Source organism: Elephantulus edwardii, unplaced genomic scaffold (genome assembly GCF_000299155.1).
Source record: "Elephantulus edwardii isolate Elephantulus edwardi_28Jun2011 unplaced genomic scaffold, EleEdw1.0 scaffold00082, whole genome shotgun sequence".
NCBI lineage: Eukaryota > Metazoa > Chordata > Mammalia > Macroscelidea > Macroscelididae > Elephantulus > Elephantulus edwardii.
The window spans coordinates 577,953-593,885 of record NW_006399832.1 but is presented as its reverse complement, the minus strand read 5'-3'; positions in this window follow the sequence as shown (position 1 = coordinate 593,885).

The following is a 15,933-nucleotide window of genomic DNA, read 5'->3' as shown; positions in this document are numbered from 1 at the left end:
GAGGCTCCGTCTAACTTACTTTGGACGTGTAGTGAGGAGAGACCGGTCCTTAGAGAGGGACATCATGCTTGGGAGGGTGGAGGGACGGCACAGGAGAGGAAGGCCCTCTATGAGGTGGATTGATTCAGTGACTGGGATAATTGGGATTGGAGTGTCAGAGACAGTGCGATTGGCACAGGACAGAACGGAGTTTAGGGCTGTTGTACATAGGATTGCTATGAGTCGCAGGCGACTCAACGGCACATAACAACAACAACAACAGTATTAATAAATTCAGAATTATAAAACATATGTTGTAAAACTGATGATCAGTTGCCTCCAGCCTGCAAGATTGGTCATTTGCCCTAAAACTCTATTTTTCTTTCTTTAGTCATGTAAAGTACTTTAAACTATTTGTTTACCAAGGAAAGGAAATGCATCATCTTTCCTGGATTAGTATTCATCTCTTTGAAACTTTTTCTCAGTTGTAAGTAATTCAATTAGCATTTACCTATTTGAAGACATCTTTCTTAGTTATATGTAAACTATATCATAAGCTGTTTGCTTACTAGTAACCTAACTCAAATATAAAAACTAATGACCACTCTTAGATGGGGAAGTAGTTTTTGAGATGATTTTCACTGATCTGCGAGATCTGCAGTAAAGTGCTTTGGATATTGCAATCCAACTGTATTATTGGCAATTGACTATGGAAAGAACCTCTTAATGTTCAGTAAATATTTTATTTAACCTAACACCACGGACTGCCAAAAATCCCAAACAAAGATATCTGGGGAAAGTGCAGTCAGAGTGCTCACTGGAGACAAAGATGTTGAAGCTTCATCTCACATATTTCAGGCATGTTTCTAGGAGAGGCTATACCCCAGAGAAAGATATGATACTTGGAAGAGTGGAGGGTCAGCAAAAAAGATGAAGACCATCAATCAGAATAATTGACATATTGAGTGCTGAAATGGGCTCAAGTGTATCAGAAAGTGTCAGGATGACACAGGATAGGACCTTTCAGATCTTTTGTCCATTGGGTCATTATGGGTCAAAGGGCAAAAATAGATTTCTATCCTTTAACATTCACTGCCATCAACTTATGCCTGACTGTGATGTTAAGGGTTTATTGCTCTAATGTCTTCCTTTGCCATATGAATAGGTGGGAATATGCAAATAGAGTATGTTAGCCTATCCACGTAGGGACTGGCCAGTCTTTCCACTAAATTGAGCAGATCCAGCAGCAAAATGAGAGAATCTTGCCACCAGCAAAGCAGAAGCAAGTGTACAGAGTGAATCCTTTGGGATCAGAAACTCTTTCACCAGCTAGACCTACAGCAGCAGTAGCCACGGTCAAAGTAGAGGGTCAGAGAACTGACATGAAATGGAACTGACCTTGGGACTGCTACTCCCCCAAGGAATCAGGGCTGAGTCTTGACCCACTTTTGTTGGACAATTGGAGGGGGTAGGGGGAGAGGCATAATTGGCAGAACTAAAAGCTATGCTGCTGTTGTTGTTAAGTGCCATCAAGTCGCAGGTGACTCATAGTGACCCCATGAAGGAGAGTCCTCAACTCTTGGGTGCCTGTCATCCTCTCTCCAGGTTCATAGAGTTTCCAGAGGCAAGCTATTATGGAAGTGGATGCCACTCCTCCTTCCAAGCTTGTTTTAATCGGGGAGCTCCACCCCACTTTCTGTCCGCATTGGGTAGCCAACCATTAACACATTTGACACATCAGCGTCACTGTGTTCATTTCAGCCTCACAGCAACCTCAAGTGACCATGGTATGGCAACCTGTACACCAGGGCTATATGACCTAGAAAAATGTCTGAACAAAAACAATGAAAGACAGGCCCATGGGCCGTGGATTAAAAGTCACCCACCTTTGGCTTGGTAGCATCGCTTTCTGTCCACTGGGCCAGCTGATCTCTTTCTCTACCTCAAGGCTCAAGGGCTGAGTCTCTGTAAGCACATGTCAGCAGCTGTCATGACTGTATTCTGCTACTACCAACTGAATTATAGCCTCTTAAATTTCCTAATATGGTTCTGTGTGGACTGTGAACTATCTGAACAGATTTTAGGATCCAGTAGAGTAGTAAGATTGGTGTTGGGATGAGTTGAAAGAGGTGCAGAAGCATGAGGGATATGTCTAACCTCACTGACATTAATTTCACATTATTGATGTTGTTAATGGGGACAGTTGCCCATTGTGTAGTCGGTAAAGGCCAGATATGGCTATCCCTATGCGGCCCATGCTTCTTTTACATGGACTCATAGAGAGCTTGTAGGAAAAAGTGAAGTTGTCAAGGCTGTAAAGCTGTGTCGAAGCAGACTTCCTCTCCTTTCTCCCTGGAAGTAGCTGGTGGGCTCATGCCACTGACCAGAAACTGAACTCTTTAGCCATGGCACCATGAAGGTTCTTTTGAAGTCATCCCTCATGGTATTTTTGTTACAGTAGTAAAAAGAGGAAGATCTTAAATGGGATGGGTTGACACTATGACTGCAGCAATGGGCTCAAGCATGTCAGAGAGGAGATGATGGCACAAAACAGGATAGGGCTCAGATCTATTGCTATTCATAGGGTCAATAGGAGTCATACATGACTTGATGGCACCTAACAACAACAACAAGACGTAGTAGATAATGAAGACAATTGTAAAAGCCAGTTAAAGAAAACTAATCTCAGTATTTTTTCCTACAAGAATTTATGGAGGGGACTAATTGTTATTGTTGTTGTTGTTGTTCTGTGCCGTTGAGTCGCTTGCAACTCATAGTGACCCTATGCACAACAGCCCTAAACTCTGCTCTGTCTTGTGCCAATCGCACTGTCTCTGACACTCCGATCCCAATTATCCCAGTCACTTAATCACTCCACCTCATAGAGGGCCTTCCCCTCCTGCGCCATCCCTCCACCCTCCCCATCATGATGTCCTTCTGCAAGGACCAGTCTCTTCTTACAACATGTCCAAAGTATGTTAGACAGAGCCTCAGAATCCTTGCCTCCAAAGAGCCACCCGATTTAACCCTTTCCAGGATGAATCTGTTTGTTTTCCTCGCAGTCCATGGTACTCTCAATACTCTTCTCCAGCACCACAGCTCAAAGGCATCAATTCTCCTTCTGTGCTCCTTGGTCATTGTCCAACTCTCTGATGTATAACAAGTGATTGTGAAGACCATAGCCCGTATCAGACACACCTTAGTCTCCAGAGAGACACCATTTCTCTTCAGTACTTTGGAGAGGTCCCTAACAGAAGACTTTCCCATGGCAATGCACCTTTTAATTTTCTGGCTACTGGTGCCAAGAGTGTTGACTGTGGAGCCAAGCAAACTAAAGCTGTGAACAATCTCAATCTCTTCACCATCCATCCTGATGCTTCCATTTGGCTCAGTGGTGAGAATCTTTGTCTTCTTGACATTGAGCCTCAATCCATATTGGAGGCTACAGTCCTTGACCCTCTGCAGCAGGAGCTTCAGGTCCTCCTCAGTTTCAGCAAGCAGGGTTGTGTCATCTGCATAATGCAGATTGTTGATAGATCTTCCACCAATCTTGACCCCACATTTCTCCTCATAGAGCCCAGCCTCCCGGATGATCTGTTCTGCATACAGGTTGAAAAGGTATGAAGATAGGATGCATCCCTGGTGTACGCCCTTCCCAATTTTGAACCATGCAGTGTTTCCGTGCTCTGTTCTGATGACTGCCTCCTGGCGCAAGTATAGGTTTCGCATTAGAACTATCAAGTGTTCTGGGATTCCCATTCTTCTCAGAGTCAGCCACAGTTTGTTATGATCCATACAGTCAAATGCCTTTGCATAGTCAATGAAACATAGATAGACATTCCTCTGGTATTCCCTGCTTTCAGCTAAGATCCATCTAACATCAGCTACAATATATCTTCTACCACGACCCCTTCTAAACCCAGCATGGACTTCTGGAAGTTCTCTGCTGGTTTACTGTTCCAGTCGTTTTTGGATAATCTTCAGTAGAATCTTGCTTTCATGTGAAATCAATGAGATTGTTCTATAGTTTCCACACTCTGTTGGGTCTCATTTCTTTGGAATGGGAACAAATATACGAGATAATGTCATGTGGATAACATACAGAAATGAATTTTAAAAATAAGACTAACATAATTAGTGAAATAGATAAAAATGAAGTTCTTGCTTTGAGCAAATAATATTTGACTTCAATTAAAAGCATTATTCTAGGTTGAACATCTAAAGTGTTGTTAATTAAAAGTCTATAGACAGTCACCAGAACAGAGCAAGGAGACACTTCATGGTTTAAAATCAGGAAGAGTATATGCCAGGCATGTGTCCTATCTCCATACCTTTTCAATCTATCTGTGGAACAGATCATCAGGAGGCTGGGCTCTGTGAAGACGATTGTGGCATCAGAATTGGAGGTAGATTAATCAACAATCTGTGTTATATAGATTACACAATTGTGCTTGCTGAAACCGAGGAGGACCTGAAGCACTTGCTACAAATGGTCAAGGACAACTGCCTTCAATATGAATTAAAGCTCAACATCAAGAAAACAAAGATTCTCATGACTGGTCCAATTGGAAGCATCATGATAAATTGTAAGGAGATAAAGATTGCTGACAGCTTTAGTTTGCTTGAGTTCACAATCAACAATCTTGGTCCCAACAGCCAGGAAATAAAAAGGCAAATTGCATTTGGAAAGGCTGCTGTCAGGGACATCTCCAGAGTACTAAAGAGCAACAATGTCAATGACTCAGACCATGGTCTTTGCAATTGTGGGCTATGCATCAGAAAGCTGGACAATAACTAGGGTTGATAGAAGAAGAATTGATGCTTTTGAGCTGTGGTGCTGAAGAAAAGTACTGAATATACTATGGACTGCTAAGAGAACAAACAGGTTTGTTCTGGAGAGAGCGAAACCAGGCTGCTCCTTGGAGGCAAGGATTCTGAAACTCCATCTGACATATTTACGGCACGTTGCAAGGAGGGACCAGTCCTTGGAGAGGGACATTATGCTTGAGAGGATGGAGGGACAGAGCAAGAGAGGAAGACCCTCAATGAGATGGATTGACTCAGTGACTGGGGTAATGGTGGTGGGTGTGTCAGAGACAATAAGGTTGGCTCAGAATAGAATTCAGAGCTATGTACATAGGATCTCTATGAGTCGCAGGCCACTTGACAGCACATAACAAGAATAACATACTTTTTTCTTTGTGGAGTTAGAATTTGAGGATGTCATAAAACTAGATCCATGGTTATGAATTTTTAAAGAGTTGTAATAGTTTATCAAATTGCTTTCCTAATTTTATCTCACTTTTGCTGTTATTTGTATTACTTCTTTCCTCCTTCAAAATTTATTCAGTCTGTCATTGCTGTCAAGTAGAAATAACATAGCTGAGGCGCCAATAGGTTTGCAAAACTGTAAATCACCTGAGAGGAGAGTGCCTACCTTTTTCCTTAGAACAGCTGGTGGACTCAAACATCCAGACAGTCATGGGTTTGGGTTAGTTGCACAACTCCCTACAGACCTGGACTAGGCCCCTGGAAGTCCCTCATTTACAGTCATTTTAGAAAAGAATTTTTGCCAACTGATTAGAAGCCAGTGTTACATGTTACAAATTTAAATCATTTGCTTTAAATAAGGAAAAGGAAATAATTTGGTTGTGGAAATGATACTCCCCCCCCCCATGTGCTGTCTAGCAAGTAGTTCCTCTTTTACCATTTAGTACTTTTTAAAATCAACTTTTTTAAAAAAACTTCAACGAGGAGGGCTTGATTCCAGGTATGTGTTGCAAAACACCCCGACCCTCAGGACTATCCTGGCTGACTCATTTGCTGTAGACTTTGCAAAGCTTTTCATTCCAGCACCAGCATGATAGAAGCTCCTGATGCCAACTAGCATCACTAGCATGTCCCTGAGGTCACTACTTGTCAGCCAGACCCAGAGACAAGAGACTTAGTTCAATTCTGCATTTTGCAGACCAGGCGCTGCTGCTATCTGCCTGGAAGGCACTATCTTTAAATTGAAGCTGCCACTGTAAACTTCCAGGCCCTTGTGACATGGTTTAATGTATGGGATTAGAGACCTCTAAGCTCTCTCCTTCCCTAAAAAGGCACCTAAAGGGGAAGAAATAAGCAGCAAAACAGATACCACCTAAAGGAAAATTTTCTTAAGCCCTGAAAAAAAAAAAAAAAAGCAGCCAAATTACTGTCCAGCTGGTTCAAAGCTGAGATGACTTCATGTTCTTCAGAGCAATGTTTTCTAGGACTTCCAATGGCTGTTTTCTTTCAGAAATAGGTGACAGGCCTTCCTCCAATGTTTGTCTTAATAGATTCAAACTACTAATCATTTGATTAACAGCACAGTGTTTCACCATTTGTACGAGCCAGGAACTCCTAAATAAAAATTTGTCCCAGAAATGTATTTTAAAACAGGATGGGAGAATTGAATGAGTGACTGAACCTCCAAATTTTATCTTGGAGTTCTCTCCCTCTCTCTCTCTCTTGTCATTATACCAGTTTCTTTTAAAAAATTCTAATTCATTGTTTTTCACACCAAATTCTTCCAGTTTCCCTCACCCCTCACCCATCAACTTGTACAACTCCATGATTAATTCCTCTCCCAACACATGTTCATCCCTCTGCTTCCAGCCTCCGCCAACCTCCAAATCCTTGGATCCTTATACTTGTTCTACAATAATGGCTTGATACAGTATTTGTCCTTGTGGGACTGAGTTAGTTCAGCATAATGCTCTCCAGTCCCTCCTGAGTTAGGTAATAATTTACAAAAATAATTGCTCCTGTGTGCTGTGTAGTATTCCTTTGTATGACTTTCTCAATCCATTTGATAGTGGTTAAACATCTGGGCTATTTCTTTGTTCTTGCAGTGGTGAATAATGCTGCAATGAATATTGATGTACAAGTCTCCATTTGAGTCTCAGTTCTCATTTTCTTTGGTATATTCCAAGCAGTGGAATAGCTGGGTCATACGGAGTTTTTAGGTTCCGCTTTTTGAGGAAACACCAAATTGCCTTCCAGAGTGGTTATCTCATTTTACAATCCCACCAAATAATGTATGAGTTCCTATCTTGCCACATCCTCTCCAATGTTTATTATTTGCTGTCCTGTTAAACTTTGCCACTGTTACTGGAGTGAGATTGTTAGAGAGAAAAAAAGAGTCTGAGGATGACAGAAAGAAAAAAAAAACAACAAAACCAAAACTGGTCCCAAGAAACGAACAGGCCTGTGCAGTCTGAGAGGGACACCAAGTGACCTGGACACACAGCACAGGGAAAGAATCAAAATTGTGCTCGGGCAGTTTGGGGGAGGTTCCTTCTTATAGGGATCCGGGGGAGGACTAAGGAAGATAGTATTTCTCAGAATTTAGGGTGTTAATTAAGTTAGGTTTGGGCTATTTTGACCAGTCTCAGAGCCTTATCAGGATCCATTTCTGGTCTGGTCTTTGATATGACCAGCTTAGATGATATCAGGTTTCTCAGGAAATGATCGGGGCGGGGGTGGGGGGGGGGACTGCTATATTCTTCCTCCAGAGATGATATCTCATTGTGGTTTTGATTTGCATCCGTCTTATTGCCTGATTTGGAGCATTTCTTCATGTGTCTGGTGGCCGTTCAAATAACTTCCTCTGCGAAAATTCTTTCCAAGTCTTTTGCCCATTTTGTAACTGGGTTATCAATCTTTTTCTTGTGGAGGCCCAGGAGTATTCGGTAAACTTTTGTTATAAGACTCTTGTCTGAGATGGTATTACCAAATGTTTGTTTCCAGTCAGTAGGTTTTCTTTTCACCCCGTTGGGAAAAGTTTTTAATGCTCAAAGGGATTTAATCTTTAGTAGGATCCATTCATCAATTTTATCCTCTTCAGATTGCACATTTCTGGTTGTATTTGGCAATCTCATTATACCATATACTAGGACTTCAAAGCTTGATCCTAGTTTGTATCTTATGAACTTTATGATTTGGAGCTTTACTCTCAGGTATTTAATCCACCTTGAGGTGATTTTTGTGTATGGTGTGAGATGTGGATCCTGTTTCAGCTTTATGCAGATAGCAGTCCAGTTTTGTCAGCACCATTTGTTGAAGAGGTTGTCATTTCCCCATGTGATAGGTTTTATTTCCTTGCTGAAATATCAGTTGACGATAGATACCTGGGTTTATTTCTGGGTTCTCAATTCTGTTCCATTGGTCTATGTGTCTGTCATTGTACCAGTTTAATGCTGTTTTGGTTACACCACTATATAGTAGATTTTGAGGTTAGGGAGTACTATGCCTCTCACTTCATTTTTGTTTTGGTTTCTTAGAATGTTTTCCCCATTTGGAGCTTTCTCTTAAGGCTCTGCCTTGAAGTGTGATTGAAAGACCATAAATATGGTGATCACCTGGAAACTAGGTACACTTTGTAGACATGCAAATCCCTGAAGACCAACTGCACCAGATGCTGCAGTTTAATAAATCCTGTGGTGATTTATAGACATGGTTAATCTGAGAGGTACCTTCCTAAAGCAATGGTATCGACCATAGCAAAATGACATCACATATCAGAATTCCCAGTGGAACTTAAAAAAATAGTTATTAATGCTCAGCCCTGTTCCCAAAGATTCTGATTTACATAATGGACAAGGGTGACCATCTTTTTAAAAGGAAAAAGGATTCTGCTTGTGTCTGCACTGTAGTAAAGGCAGGACAGAGAACTGACTTCACTCACCTTCATTCCCCAGGGAATGCTGGTGGCCTAGTCATTTGAGAGTCACTCTGCCAGCCCACACGCAGGTGATTCCAATCACCATCTCTATGAGAGAAAGATATGCAATCTCTTCCTGTGCTATTTTGTTGTTGTTGTGCGCTATCAAGTAAGAACTAATTCACAGCTGACCCTCCAGCGGGTTTCCAGAGGCAGTCAATCACATGGGAGGAGATTGCCCATCCCCCCATGAGCAGCTGGTGGATTTGGATGTGCTTTGAGATTGCAGTGTGACTTCTTACCACTAGGCCACCAGAGCTCCCTCCTGTGCTATGTGTTGTTGTTGTTGTTGTTGTGTACTATCGAGTCAGAACAGAACCATAGCTGACCCTTTGGTAGGTTTTCAGGGGCAATTAATCCCATGGGAGGAGAATACCCATCCTACTCCCACAGAGCAGTTGGTGGCTTAGAACTGTGTGCCTTGGGGTTTGCAGCACAGCTTCATGCTACTAGGCTACCAGAGCACTGTCCTGTTCTATATTCAGCCTCCAAAAATCCCTGGAGGGTCAGTGATGAGTCAGTTTTGACTCAAGAGCAGTGAGTTTGAGTGTGGTGTTGGACCTGGAGTTGTTTAAAGCCCTCTAGGTGATTCTGTGTACACCAGAGTTGATAACACCTTGAACTATGTAGAAGTTAGGTAGCATTCTCTAAAATAATGAGGTTTTCAAACTCTAGCCTTCTTAGTGTTATCCTTTATGAATTTATCTGAAGACAAATAAGCTAATGAAAGACAGGAATATATCTCAATCCGGGGACATAATTTACTCAGTTTTAAAACTACTGGCTATTCCTCGGAAAAGGACATTATGCTTGGAAATGTGGAGGGTCAGCAAAGGAGAGGAAGACTCTCAACAAGATGGACTGACACAGTGACTACAGCAATGGGCAAAAAGTATGTTGGAAATGGCAAGGACGGCACGAGATAGGACAGAGCTCAGATCTGCTGTGCATAGGGTCTCTGTGAGTCATACTCGACTCAATGACACCTAATAACAACAAGTTATTCTCTTCCTAAGAAACAAAGCAAATAAAATGCAAACCCCTACACACATATCTCAGTTGTTGCTTTGCCTGTAAAAGCATCTTTGCACTGGCCAGGCCATCCTTGCGGTGTTTTCACTCCACTGGGTGGGCCCCTCCATGGTGTACTAATGGCCCAGTGAGGGGACCATTAACATAGGCTAAGAGGCCAGGCCAGACCTTCTACTTCCAATTACTTTCTGCTACTTCAGATGTAGCTTTCAAAGTGAATCTCATGAGTCACTTCCTGAAGCAAATAATGAACACAGTGATTTGGGTAGAAAGATACCTGCTGTGGTCTCTGAACTCATAGACAGTGCTAGATCTGATCTCTGATTTTTCTACGTGGCTGTGGATCAGCACACAGTCAATAACACCCATGACGACTATCTACCGCCTGATTGTGATGCTATCATGGACGGTACAACACTTTGTTCAGAAAAGGCCTCTCTTTTCCTCTCGGGCTGCATCAGTTGTTCGTTTCACAAAGACTGGAGAGAAATCAGGCTTCACACAATAGCTAGCAACCTGTGGGCTACAAGGTACCCAGGTACCTTGGCTCTATTTCTTCACTTTAAGATGTTGATCCCTTCCGCTGTGCGGGTGCCAGAAAGCCGGAGCTGTGGCCTGTAACTGTGGTCCAAGTCTCTTTACTCCCTTGTGCTTTCACTGGTTTCTGTCTTTTTGAAAGGATGAAAGTTCGGAAAGCTTGCATTAGAACGGCAGTTCTCGAACTGTTTGGTCTCATGACACCTGTGATCCTTAAAAACTACAACCAGTGATGTGCTGGAACCAGCTTGCACAAGCTTATTAGAATGAAATTAGAATTTGGGAATTTTCTAAGGCAAAAATAGTTGGAAACTTTAAGTTGCCACTTGGCAGCCATCTTGTACTGACATGTACTATTGAGTCAATTTGGACTCCTCTCAACACGACAGAGTGATGTGCCCCAAATTGTTTTCTAGACCTTTCCTTCTAGAAAAGATTACTCATTTCTCTCCTACAGACATGTGAGTGTGCTTGAACAACTGACCTTTCTGTTAGCAGCCCAGGGCTGCTGTTGGCAAGAGTCTTAACACCATGAAAACTGATAAACATTGCCAATCAGGGCTTGCCTTTTTCTTGGGAACCGGTGTACCAGCACATCACTAGTTATCCACCACAATATGTAGCAAGATAGACATTAAAATTGAGAACTGTTGAAGGCATTTATAATTTGTTTAAAAATAACGATAAGCCCATTATACATTAACATAAATAATATCTTTTTAAAAATATTTCCCTTTAAAACATGAATGTAACTAGATGAGTTACATTGTTTTCTCGTATTGCAAATCTCTTTGAAGGCAAGTTTTGTAGAAAAGTCAGCTTTTCACATGTGTGTTTGCTCTCAATCTGTTCCACGATCACATGTCACACAGCCTCCGGAACCCTCAACTGCAGGTACGTCCCGGGAGGGTGGGCTGAGAAAGGTAAGGGCCTTTCTGCTTGTTGTCTGAGGTTGTCACCCTTTCTCAGGGACTCTGAGAATCACCACCATGCAGTGTGTCTCCTCTTTCTTCAGCCTTTGCAGCATCTCCTGCACAAAACACAATTAGGTCTATCCTGTGCTCACTCACTCTTCACAAACATTAGGTCTAGCAATTTTGGAAATCACAGCCACCCCCTGATGCACATCAGGAAAGGGAATTCCTGCTGGTGACCTGGTTTTCCTCCCTTGTTTCTTCTATGGCTCCTACGTGACTGTAAGTCCTAGTTGAGGGTCCAGATCTCTTGGACTTAAATGACTTGATTGTAAACATGTTTAACTTTTCCACTTGCTTCTGGAAAGCTCACAGATTCCTTGAGAACATGCCAACAATTTTCTTAATTCCTTAAATCCAGAAGCATAAGACTAACCTTTTCCAAGTGTCATCAGAGAGCCAATTATTCCATTTCCTTAAAAATACTATTTTTGACTTGGTGGAAGGAAGACAACCTAAACTTTTAGTGTGTGTCAAGAACACCCAAGTGTGCTTTTTAATTCAAATGTGTACAATTTGAGGGGCGGGGGGGGGACAACAAAACATCAAACTACAAACCCAGCAATGGAAACATTTAAAGGTCGTTCTTGGGCTAAAAAAAAAAGCCCTGCTGGCACAGTGCTTGAAGCATTGGCTGTTAATAGAAAGATCTGGTTCCAACCCGTCAGCCACTCTGTGGGAGAAAGATGTGGCCGTGCTCCTCCATAGCGATTTAGTTTTAAGAACTCTATGGAGGCAGCTCTACATTCACATAGCTGAGTCAGAACTGACTTGAGAACAGTGGGGTTTCTTCCTCCCTGGTTAGAGCTGTCATTGTTCTTTACTGTAGAGTCAGAACCGACCCATAGCTAACTCTCCAGTGGGTTTTCAGAGGCAGTTAATTGCACGGAAGGAGACTGTCCATTCTTCTCCCGAGGAGTAGCTGGTGGCCTCGAACCACATGCCTTAGGGATTGCAGTGCAGCTTCTTGCCACTAGGCCACCAGAGCTCCAGATATTCTAATACTCATGAGTAGAAAACACCAGCTGACTTTATTCATACTATTACTGAAAGACTTGTGGGAGATCCCAACTCCGGAGAAACTTAAAAAGTTTTTGTGGCAATTTCAAAGTTCTCCGTGTTAATAGCAGAGCTTCAACCTGATTCTTGCATGGCTGACAGAAATTAGGCCAGTGTATATGTTGCATGCTGCTTTAAAGTTCAGGAAGATCAATGGAGCAGCTGGATTCTACAGAAGTTTGTTTTCTGTTTTGGTTGAGCCTTGAGTGTGGTCTGTTGCTTGCAATTGGGTGTGAGCTGATTGGATTTGGCCTCCTATTTTAAAAAGTCATTTGGACCCCTGTAGGCAGGCCCTCCGGCCTGGTTTCGTTTCCAATCAAACATTCTTCTTAGTATAGCACTGGTCTGTCCATTTGCTGTACTGAGGTAACTCAAGGTTGCTTTGATGGCAAACACTGTGAAACTGATGTGTCAAATGTAATAATGGTTGTACATAGTGGACAGTGTTTGGTGATGTTCTCAAAGCAAGCTTGGAAGCAGAAGTGGCATCAACTTCCAAAACAGTCGGCCTCCGGAAACTCTATGAACTTAAGAGAAATGATGAAAGTTAGGCATGTTCAGGACTTTGGTTCATAGGATTGCTGAGTTGTTTACAACTTGACAGCACTTAACAACATGTGTTGTCTACTTGACGGTGCTTAACAACATGTATTGCACAGCAACCAAATCTTTTTTTTCTATGATTATATTTTATTAATTTTCGTAAACATTTACAGAGATTTTGGGTTTCCATTCATTCATTGTTGCACTATTCTCTCTACCCTCCTCCCAGTTTGTTCTTGTCCAAATGCCACAGTGCTTGTCAAAGCCAGTTCTGATTAATCTTCTTTGTCAGTGTGTCCTTTGCCATTCCCTATCACTCCTCCCTGAGAGAGACTTCACCCTGAGTCATAAGGAAAAGGGGATGGCGTATTCTCTTAGCTACTTCCTGCTGAAAAGGGACGCTGTGGGTTTCAGGGTGAAGATCTTCTCTCACTACTCTAAAGGGCCCCTTTGGCAGTAGGAAACACATAGACTATTATGGAGATTGATTTTGGAATTTAGATGCACTCTTATTGATTGTGCTTGGCCGTACATGTTCATATCCTTGAAGATGTATCATGGGGGTGTTGCAACCTAGAAGATACAAATTTGACTAACAAGTTATAAGTACATGAGTCAAACATTATGGAAAAGTAAAAGAAAAGATTCTTTCATTAGCAACCAAATCTTGAGATGTTGACCCAAATTGGAAAAGATTGGTGCCCCTATCAAAGATGGTAGCCAACTACCATCAAAGCAGTTGATTTGCTGCCATCTTTGAGTGAGGTATCACTACCTGTTTTCCTACTTAGGTCAAAACTGACCAAGATACTTCGTTTCTGTAGACCTTGACTGAGCCATTTTATAATTCTACTTTATAATTAGAAAGTGGGAGGCACAGATGAGAGCTCAGAAGGCAGGAGAAATGGGGTCTGTGTATTCTCTCTCCACCCTTTTGGGCTGGGGGTGCTACCAACTTCCCCTAATTAGTAGATCCTGAACTGACTTGATGACAAGGGTTTTGAGTTTTGGGGTGCTTCACAGGAGCCCTGGTGGCCCGGTGGTTACAGCACTCAGCCACTGACCAAAAGATTGGTGGTTTGAACCCACTAGTGACTCCATCAGACATCAGCTTCTGTAAAGATTTACAGCCACGGAAATGCTAAGGGGCAGAATCCTGTCCTTTACGTCGTGACGAATCCGAATTGAGTTGGCATCAGTGAGTTTGGGTTTTTATTTTTGGTTTGAGTGCTTCAACACCCTTTGTGCATTTCCTTACCCTCCCACTCTGTGAACTGTCCCTTTATAGACATTCTTCAGTTAAACCCTGAAGAATGTGTCATCCTGCCAGGGTCCTGAATGACTAGGAATAATTTAACTCAAACACAGCTGGAGCAAACTTGCAAGTTTATTATACAGGTTACAGAAAGTTTTAAAAAGAGAAAGGAACATAAAAACAGTAACATAGTATTTTATAAGCACAAAGTGACCATACAGTAATAATAGTCATAGTAAGTGAGAGGTATATTAATACATACAAAGAAAAAAAAAAACAATGGAATTCCACTGATTTGAATAAAATGAATACAGTAACCACATTAATAAAAACAATGCTAGCTTCTACTTATAATAGTTATATTACTTTTATGTAAACTATTCTAAGGTATTTGTAAAAGGTTTGCTCTTTTAAACAGGTAAACTTTTTAACTAATGCCTCCATTTTTTTTTTCTTTTATAAGGAAAACAAAGCTACAAAGAAACCTAATTTTCAATCTACTTTGTCAAATGAGTGAGGATGTTTTAGGTACCTGGGGGTTAGAAATACTATTATAAATTATCTAATTAATGCTTCTCCTTCCCCAAACCCCATTAACCTGTAAGTAAAAGGAAAACATGAAGGAATTTTATTAAAATTCAAGGTCTATGGCGCAGGAGAGGAAGACCCTTGAGGATATGGATCGATTCTGTGAGTGGAGTGGTGGGAATGAGTGTGTTTGAGACGGCGAGGTTGGCACAGGATAGAACACCGTTTAGGGCTCTTGTACATAGGGTCGCTATGAGTCGCAAATGACTCGATGGCACATAACACCACCACCACTCAATATGGCTTTTTCTAATTATCCTATCAAAATTAACTCTTAAAAAATCCTGATGTGAGAAATTTATTGAACAATGATTTTTAAAGAGTCCAGTTAATGTAGGCTAGAGGAGTGATTGATTTTTAAAAACACACTTCCTGTATTGGATTATGTTTCTACCTCAAACTATAACCACAGGAAGCAGTAATGCAAATGTTCTAATTTCTTTAACCATCAAGCCTTGCTTGTGTTAAGATATACTTGGAGATGCTGGCAAAAACAATTTTTCAAATAATGATATTTATTTATTAAACACACCTCACAGTCTCCTGCTAACTATGGATGAGTTGTTTGCTGTTTTTTCTTGAGGGCAGGTTTGAGTCTCATTCAAGGCTATATCCCCAGCACCCACCAACGTGCCCACAGCACACAGCAGGGGTTCACGTTTGCTCCGTGGTGTTTCCCTGTGAGGACTAACCTTTTTTAAAAAAAATTTTATTTTATTAATTTTAATGAACATTTACAAAGATTTTGGATTTCCATTCATTCATTGTTGCACATTTCTCCCTGTTCCCTCCTGCCCGTACACTCCTCTCTTTGAAAAGTAAAAGAAAAATTCTTTCATTGGTATACATTCCCCCTGCCCTGAGTACACTCCACTATGCAACCTTAATTCTGGACTCTTGTGATAACCATAATACCCTATCATATACCACTTTTAAATTGTTCTCTCCCTCATCTGTTTCAATGCAGTATACATAATTTATCTAGTTTTTCTCAGTCTTACCCCAACCCTGATGTCAGTCCCATTCTACAAGAGTGGCACCATGCAGTATTTGTCCTTTTGTGACTGAGATATCTCACTCAGCATAATGGAAGACTGACCTTTTCAAGGTAACCACCAGAAGTGGTTGTTTTTGAAAAGGGTAGGAAAGATTTGCAGTCTTCACCTCCTAAGATATCACCTCTTAGTTCACTGATTTCTAACAGACACAGTGAGTCCACA